We start from the raw sequence: 9626 nt of genomic DNA on the forward strand, positions 1-9626 counted from the left end.
TGCATTTGAGAAGCCACCATCTTGGCAATATTTCTTGCTACTCCTATCCACTTGAAGAAAGGTGCCGATTGTCCGAGCCGAATACCAAACAGACATCGAACTAAGGCCTAACATCTAAAATCGGAGGCCCAACCAAGCGATTGCCTGATCTGGGACACACACCGGTCTGCCGTGCTCTCAGATGTCGCAGCCGTCGTCTTCCACCGATCCATCTTCAGAACAGGTACTAACACATCGACATTGTCAGGCCTGATCCATCACCTGCTTCGGCCACCGATAGAAGACCAGGTTTTCACCTGTATCTGTCCCATGAACATCCAACTGACAACATGTGCACCGACCAGACCGCCTTCAAAGCCCCAGATCTGGCCGCCCAGATCCGGCGACCATCCGCAGCAGCACTACCACCGTGGGCACCCTGGCACACCGGCCACTGCCTGTGTGTGAACCACTGGAGCCTGGGAGAAGGACAGCCAACCCACCTCGCCAAACCGTGAGAGGCACCAAGAGGTCCACGAGCTCGTCACGGCCGCCTCTGATCCGAACCAATCCGGAGCCAAAGGCACCAGATCGATGGCGTAGATCCGCCTTGGACAGGGACAACACCATGCCATGCCGCCACGGGAAGTACGAACTTCAACTGTCGCCACCTTCCAGGGCCGTCGTCCCGGGAACTAGGCCAGACGTCGCTGCAACCACAAGCCACGTCCCACCGCCGACGCACCGCCGGCAACAGAAGCCTTGGCCGCCGTGACCGCGCGGACGCGCCAAGGGGTCACCACCACCCGATCTTCCACGCCGCCTCCGCCCATCACTGTGCTGCCCTTCCGCGACCCAAATCCGATAGATGCGACCCGACGCTATTGGGTGACCCGCCTCACCCGATCCTTATGCGGGAGGGAAAAGGGCCTCCGCCACCGCCGTCGGCCGCCCGGGGCTTCGCCCGGTGGCTTCTTTCAGCGGCGATGGAGGGGAGTACGCGGTTGTGAGATGCCCGGCGGCTACGCTGGACAGAGAGAGAGAGAGAAAGAGAGAGAGGTGCGGGGTGCACGGCCGTTAGTTAGGTAACTTCTTTGCCGTCTGCTAGTAGACGACAAAGACGGGGTGGGGCCAGGGGGACACGGCCGTTAGTTAAGCACCTTCTTTGTCGTCTGCTAGCACATGACAAAGATAAAAAAGCTGACGGCAAAGATTTCGCGGACGGCATCCGTTTGACCTAGCCAGCTCCACGTCCAGTTCAGCCTAGCTGGTCTCTTTGCTGTCCGCCTTTGCCCTTTGGGACCTTTGCCGTCTGCTGGCGGACGGCAAAGAGCTAGATGACGACAGACCATATCTTTGCCATTAGCCAGTTCTTTGTCCTCTGCTTTTTGCAAGCGGATGGCAAATACCTTCTGTGTCGTCCGCTAGCAGACGACAAAGAACTAGCAGATGGGAAATTTTCTGATTCCTATAGTGATAGATTATGTAGCTCAGGTATAATCTATAGTACTGGGTCACAACCTCGACGATGGCCTCACTCCAAGAGGTAGTGATTGCAAAAGGTAGGGGTGGCAGGCATTGTGTGACACGAGGAGTGTACCTGAAGCATCCCAGCTAATCCCCCAACCAGGCCGCGCATCAGGTGTATCTTCGGGAATGTCATGTCGCCAAAGTGGCAATGGCACACGGCGCATAAGAACTGGGTGTTGTGTCTGGGATGGGTGCCGCAAGAGGTGGCCGCCAAGCAGCGAGGGGCGTCTAGGGGACGACGACGACTTGGATCCCAGTATTCGCTCCAGCTGCGTTGGCGCGAGAGTAGCGATCGCTGTGTCCAGGGTGGACATAACTTGAGGATCCACCTCAGGGATCGACCGCTAGGGTGCCGTCAGCTGGCTGGACGACTGATACGTTTCCACCGTATCTATTTTCCAAATACTTTTGGTCTCGTTTTGGACTCTAATTTGCACAATTTGTACGAAACTAACTCGGACTTGCGCTGTTATCAGCAGAACTAACATGGTGTTGTTTCTATGCTGAAATAAATTTTCTTGGAATCAGAAGAAACTTTGTGGAGATTTTTTATTGAATAAATAAAAATACTATAATGAAGATACACCGAAGGGTGGGGGGCACCAGTTGCTCACAAGGCAACATGGTGCGACCACCCCCTAGGGCATGCCCTGATGCCTTCTGCGTCCCACAAGTGGTCGTCTGACCTAATTCCAAGCCTATAATTTTCATTACCAAGAAAAAAAAATAAGAGAAGAAGTTTCATCATTTTTTACGATATGAAGCCACTGCCACCTCCTGTTCCTCATCGGGAGGGCTGATTTGGAGTCCATTTAGGGATCCGGGGAGGGGGATTCGTTGTCGTCATCATCATCAACTACCGGGAGTGAGTAATTCCTTCGTAGGCTTGCTGGAGGGTGATGGAGTTGGATGATATTTTTCATGTAATTTGGTCAATTTGTTAGGGCTTGATCCCTACTATCCACTATGTATGAGATTGATGTTGCTATGACTTTGCTATGCATAATGCTTGTAATAGGGCCCTAGTGCCATGATTTCATATCTGAACCCTCAATGTTTTCATCAATATATTTGAGTTTTTTATTCTATTTTGCAAGTTGCATGACCCTATTATGTGTTATGGTCCGTAGTCCCCAAGGTGACAATAAATGGGATTTACTCCAGTGATGACCGTAGTATGAGGAGTTCCGGTTCTCGATTAAAAGGAGACCTTAATGTCCCTTAGATTTCCTTATGGACCCCACTGCCACGGGAGCGTAGGAAAAAAGATGTCATTCAAGGTCTTACTATAAGCACGTATGACTATACATGGAATACATGCCTACATTGAATTGATGAATTGGAGCTATTATGGATTGCTCTAGGTTGTGACTGTTACATGATGAATATCATCCAACACAACTATCCATCGCCGATCCAATGCCTACGCTTTTTGTATATTGATCTTTGCTAAGTTAATAAACACTACTAAAAACTGCTACTGCTGCTGCCACCAAACTATCATATTGATCTTTGCTAAGTTACAATTACTACAAAACTGCTACTGCCACTGTCACCACTGCCACCAAACTATCATACTACCGTGCCACTAAACACTCTGATGTAGATATTTAATTCCCCAGGTGTGGTTGAATTGACAACTCAACTGCTAAAGTTCAGAAATATTCTTTGGCTCCCTTTGAGTCGAAGCAATAAATTTGGGTGAAATACTACCCTCAAAGACTGTCGTGATCCCCACGTTATCAAGGACGTGCCGTTGTTGCGAGGGGCCATGGGATGTGGTGGGACAAGAGAGGCAACTACCTTGAGCTTGATCTTGGGGAAGAGTGTGCAGTGCACCATCCACCCACCAATGGCGTGGTCCGACCCGCGAAAGGTGGGAGCAGCTATGACGGGATCCGTGACAGGAGCGGCCGCCGACAAGGCCGGAGAGACAGCCTTTACGGGCATGGAGATAATCTCGGACACGGGATCTGCGACCTTGCTCGGATGCATCACCAGCACCACCTCGGACAAGACACATACATGGCCAGGACGTGTAACATCATTGGCGGCGGCTGAAGCTAGTGCTCCCGATCCAGATTTGACTTGGATTGGAACGGGGATGGCAGCAGGACGACGACCGACATGAAGTCAATGAGCAACATTGGAGGTAAAGACGGCAGCATGATGACTGAGTCGTGTCCGACGGGGCCGGAGTGGCCGTCGCCGATGTGTGCTAGCAGGAGGTCTCGGGTTTCAAAAAAATTTCCCCTCTTGTTTTTCCATACATGTGATGTTGATGATTCCTGAGAAGTTAGGATCAAGGCCATGGAAAACCAAAATCTTGTATTTCTTGCACATGCACTATTCACTACCAAATTTCAGGTTTTTTAGTGCAGTTCACACCAAAATGTATTTCATAATGAAATTTTTACAACAATTTAGTATTCCACTATTCCCTATATTCATGTGTATCGGGATTTTTGAAACTTCAAAATGTGGGTTTCAAAATATTTTTAAAAAGGAGCTCATGGAACCCAGGAGCAAGAAATCCGCACTCGGCAAGGATGGTACTACAAAAATAAACTAGTGAATTAATGATGGCTATGGAAGCTTGATGTTGGCGGCGCTGACGGATGCTATCGATGTAGCTAGTCGACTGATGTTACTTTGTGGCCATGTTCTTGAGTAAGTAACAACTAGCTGTGTTTTTTTTGCAGTTAGGCTTTCGGCCATGTTCTTGAGTTAGTAACAACTAGCTGTGTTTTTTTTTGCATTTAGGCTTTCGGTGGACGTGTAATGGCTCTGCTGAGCTTAGACCAGTTTAGTAGCTGCTTTTACATTTGTCCTTGTAATGTATCTGTATGGTTACGTTAGTAAAATCTGGGAGGAAAGTCAATATATGAAAATGAACGATGTTAGGATGAAATAGTTCACACCTAATAGATAGTGTTTTTGTGTGTGGGGGGGGGCGTTGTTTATTGCTCAGTGACGAACACCAACTTTGAGGACTAGAACAGGGAAGGCTACGTCATCTAGCACCGCAAACAGACCAACCTACTCAGCTTAGCAGGGGCAAGTGACTGAGGTGAGGATGGGCCAAGGTTTGGGCTTTCGTTTGTGATTTTTTTTTCTGGCTCTTAACAAGATGGCCGAAAATCGACAATTTCACTTTCAGAAAAATCTCGGATGAATAGTAGAACAAAATTTTGAATTTTGGAATAAATATGTCCGTAATTTGCCCAATTTGTTTTTACAGCGGACCGAAAGTTAAAATTCCAACGTAACCATCGCAGATTAGTTCAAGACATACCATCCACAACCATCAAACAGTAGTTCAATGTTTAAACAACATAGTACAACCAACAATCTTTCAATTTGATTTTCTCGGCCGACAAGGACATTTACCAAGCACAAGAGAGATGCCCGACTTTTGCTAGAAATACATAACTCTAGGATGGGCTGACCATGGTCTCTTGGTGTCGTGCCGTCGATGTTGGTCATTCTCGTGTCTTAGGCCCTATTATAGCATCACACCCAGTGCTAGCTCGCCGTCTCTTTGCCCGGAACCTTTGCAAGTTCTCCAGGCGAGCCTTGACATGTTTCGAGCACATGGCATAGCCGGATTGCGCCAGGTTGCCGCAAGTCCAGCCATGACCATTGCCACGATTGCACCGCCGCTCTGCCTGCATTATCAAGGGTTCAGCTTCAGTCTCTAGTTTTTGACCAGTTACTTCTGCCTCCGTCCGTTCTCCATCAGTTTCCCCATCTAGCTCTTCATCAGTACTTCCATATCTATACACATGTGCACAATTAGTTATATTCCCAAAACACAACATGTTTGTAGTGCAAAGTAAATAGAGACTTCAAAATACATACAAAACGAATATTTTTTAAAAGTTGAGATTATAACCTGGATTTTATTCTCATGATAAAGTGATACAGTACACTATCAACTCAAAGTACAAATGTAAGAAAGAAAACACATCCACGAGCATTCTAACCCACTGGAAAAACCTAACACATGTTGCATCCATGCGCTCAGATAAAATTTGTCAACAAGTTACTTGTATATCTAAGTACAAATATTAACTGTGCTAAACAAAATGCTACATAGACATAATATAATATATTTACAATATGCATGCTTTAATCTCGACCCCAACTATATAACTATCCATCATGCATTCAGGACCATTTTCACCATATGTAGAAAAAGGACGTGTTCACAACCAAGTTCCATGTCCATGTCCCCCTAGGAACTCCAAGAGGTAAATCACATCTGTGCGACTATATATGAAGCCAAACATATGACTTTGCTGGTAAAATACATACTAGACTATGAAGTTTAAATCTATTCAACTATTATAAAATAGGTAATCAAAACACATAAATGGTCAAAAGAAAATTATATTACTACTTGGACTAAATAATTTAAAATCTCATACCGAATTTTTGAAAATTAATCATAAAATCTTGCCCAAGATAACAAAAATCCAACCATGCCGCACTCGATGGTACAAATTTCTACCAATTTATACTTTTTCCTATCCATATACACTGTAGAGAGAGTGGTGAGCTAGGCGTGCACATGGGGAAGTGCTCGAAAATTGAAAGCATCAAGGCAACGAGTGATTGGTTTGTTCAATTTCTGTTGGCCTTTAACAACATAAATTAATGCAGAAAATTGGGTGAGACATGAAAAGATATTGTCTATGACCTTATGGCTTAGTGTCAAGTAGTGCTAGACTGCAGTACTATAAGTCTATAATAGGATATGAGACTTACAATGACGATCTCATCGATAACCTGTTGGCATGAATGGCATAAGTGGGAGAGATGTGGCGTCGGATGAGAATGGAAGTGGAGACTCGATGATTAGTAATTAGACATGTTCTTCCAGGAATCCAACTATAATCAATGTTTTTGTCAGGATTACTCAATGATAATATTTTTCCTGTTTCCTAACGCAGATGCAAGCCCACGTCCTTTCTAATTCTCAAATTTTCTCGGCAAGATTGTTTGATTTGTAGGATTATATGTGAGGATTTTTTCAATAGCGCGCTTCAAGTTCATAGGAAAACTTTCTCAGGGTATAAAATTTTGAAAATTATTATGGTTCAAGACATCATATGTCTTTCTGGCGAGGTAATATATTACACTCTTATGTCAACTTCCATGGTTTATGGTTCTTCATCGTTCCAATCATGTTTAAAAATGAAGACAAATTTGATGCTAAAATAGAAGGTATTGAGTTCCCACACAAAAAAGGTGGGGAGTTAAAGAAAAAAACACATTTGTTTCAAAAATAGATGTTGCAGAAAAATGTGTAGTAAAATTTTTAATTTAATTTGGTAATGCATATCCAATTAAAAACCAACAGGGAACATTGTATTGTGAATATTTTCCATGTGTTAAGTCACATATTTTACAATGCATGATGAATGTCACATATTTCAAAGGATAGGAATAAATAAGAGAACTAAAAATCTTGGCAAAGTAAAATAATTTTTTTAACATTTACCTCGTGTGCCCATTAACTGGAATAATAGTTTATTCATCATATTAGGCAAATTCATTTTGATCTTCCATTAGAAAGTCGTTCCTGAGGTGGATTGTATTTATTTGGGACCATATCATATATAATATCATTGCTAATGACTGACAATCTGAATATTCTCATCTCATAATAATCTATATCGCACGAAAATAATAGGCTAGTACATTTTATTAATTTTAGTTTAGTGTATCGATCTAGCATCTTGAACAAACAACATACATACGCCTGTGAATAAGACTAAATGAAACATGTCTCACACGCAAGTGATATTTTTATTTAGCATAATATTATGTGTTCGTTATTGATTTTTATTATTTCCTATTTTGGTATAGAATAACATAAGAACATAGGTTTCTATGTTTAACTATTTCCGACACAATAAATACAATGCCTTCCCACCTGCAATGGCAACTGTGCTTGTTTCTATGATAATATAGCAACATGTAATTTGAAGTGTCGAAATGTGTAGAAGGCATGTGGACAAGTATCTGGATGCACTAAGACACAATATATCAGATTTCTAGTGCCGGTCATTTATCTGCCACATATTTGTAGCTACAGAAAACAATTTACGTGGAAACTACCTGCCTACCGGAACAGATGAGAGATCGTGCAGGTGTATGATTTTTTTATGCATGAATGAATATCCTTGATGTGTATTGTGTTGGCGGCGATCTATTGGATGCGGTCATCAATGACATGATGGACAGATTCATCGACCTACTTCATGCAGTGATTCCTCTATGTTATCCTTGTCACACTAAAGAAATGTAACATGAGATTCGCTTTAAAACTGGAAGAATGTTAGGTGCGCATATAATACAAGTCAATTGTGGAAAGCATGTCGAATCATGCGCAAAGACGAAAATGAATAACTCAAGGGTGGTATGGCTCACATAGAATTATAAGTTTCAATTTTCCAACGTAGCGGATAAAACATTGGAAAATGTATTTAACTGAAGATCTAAGAGTGATTGCTATCATGAACAATTTACACACTAATTGTGTAAGTGAAACTAAAAAAATAAATATATCGTGTATGCAAGGGAGTCACCACGTGACACATAAATACTTCAAGTATGTAATGAAATCGTTAAGTTTATTTCATCCCTTTTGCGAATACATTTATTTCTTTATCATCCTTTTATCTGAATCATTTCACTCTTAATCTTGCCCTTGTGGTTTGTTCCGTGTTTTACCCATTTACAGGACCTCCAACATGTTAAGCTGACCCTTCATGTGAGGACTATATGGTGAATGACAGACTGTAAACTGTTAAAAATAAATATAGCAATTGTCTTAAAAAATAACATCACTTTAATATTCACTATCTTTTTTGTACATAACGGCCAAGCATTCTGGGAGGTTCACTAATTTATATTTGGTAAAATTGTTGGATTACCAGCATATTTATTCATATATGTTTGGATAACCGATCTTGTTAGTTCAGAAGACGATCTCTTGAAATAACAGTCATGTGATGTACAAAAAAACTCTATGAAATGTACAATTTTTGGGTAAGTGGCATAGTTAGTTTTGTGTACATATTGCATTTACACTGCATAAAATACAGATCAACTTGTATAAATTTAAAAATATGTTGAAATTTAGGCCCAGCAGAAGGATTGATTTTTCAGGAAAACGAAATTACTTTAAATAAGTTTTTGCTGGAAGAAAAAAAAAGACACTTGTTTCCTTTTCTACGGCTGGAGTTGTTTTCTACTCTGCCGTGGAACAGACAAATTCTGGATATTACTGGAAGGCTGGAAGCAAGAGAGAAAGCAATACGTACACACGTAGGTGCACCTGATGGATAATGGGTCCCGTACTCCCATACGCCACATCCTCAATTTTGGGTTACTCCCATAAAATCGATTATTAAATAAAAAATACCGCAGGCTATGCCCCAACCGGTCCTCTGGGTAGGAGTTATTCGTATACTATGTCTATAGTGTGGTATAGGTGTAGAAGTATAGATACCTGTCCTCTGCGTCCTTCACCACAGCGGTGTCCAAAGCTACGTTGTTCCTGTACAGGGCCACCTAACAGGAGGACACGTTGCACCCATTTTAAATTCCGGCCGGCCGAATCAGCAGATCAACCAAGAAATACAGCACCAGCACAGAAAGAAAGAATATACATGTTTCATCGATCGGTTCTGTACCTGAATATTGGACGAGCCAGCTGAAGAAAGTGGAGATTGGACGGGATGGTATTCCTCGTCCGCCAGATCAAACTCCTCCTGGAGGCCGGGGGCTTCCGCTAGCATGAGCAGGGCGGCTGCTGCTTCCTCTTGGGCGCTCTGCGTAGGACTCATTGAGATTTCTACGTTGGCCGGGAAGGTGGACGGTGGTGAAGCAGGGTTGGTCGGATTCATCTCTGCCGTAGTATAGTGCGACGAGAGGAGAGAGACGGCAGGACAAATATGTTTGAGAGGGATTATGGGAATCTGGATGGAACGATGGGGCAGTAGGTTATTTATCGTGGTGTATACAGCACTAGATCTGTAGATGAGGCTGTCATTATTAGAAAAGATTGTCAGCGTTTCACCAAATTGATTGTGGTATTTGAAATT

Source organism: Aegilops tauschii, chromosome 3 (assembly GCF_002575655.3).
Source record: "Aegilops tauschii subsp. strangulata cultivar AL8/78 chromosome 3, Aet v6.0, whole genome shotgun sequence".
In the NCBI taxonomy this organism is placed as follows: Eukaryota; Viridiplantae; Streptophyta; class Magnoliopsida; order Poales; family Poaceae; genus Aegilops; species Aegilops tauschii.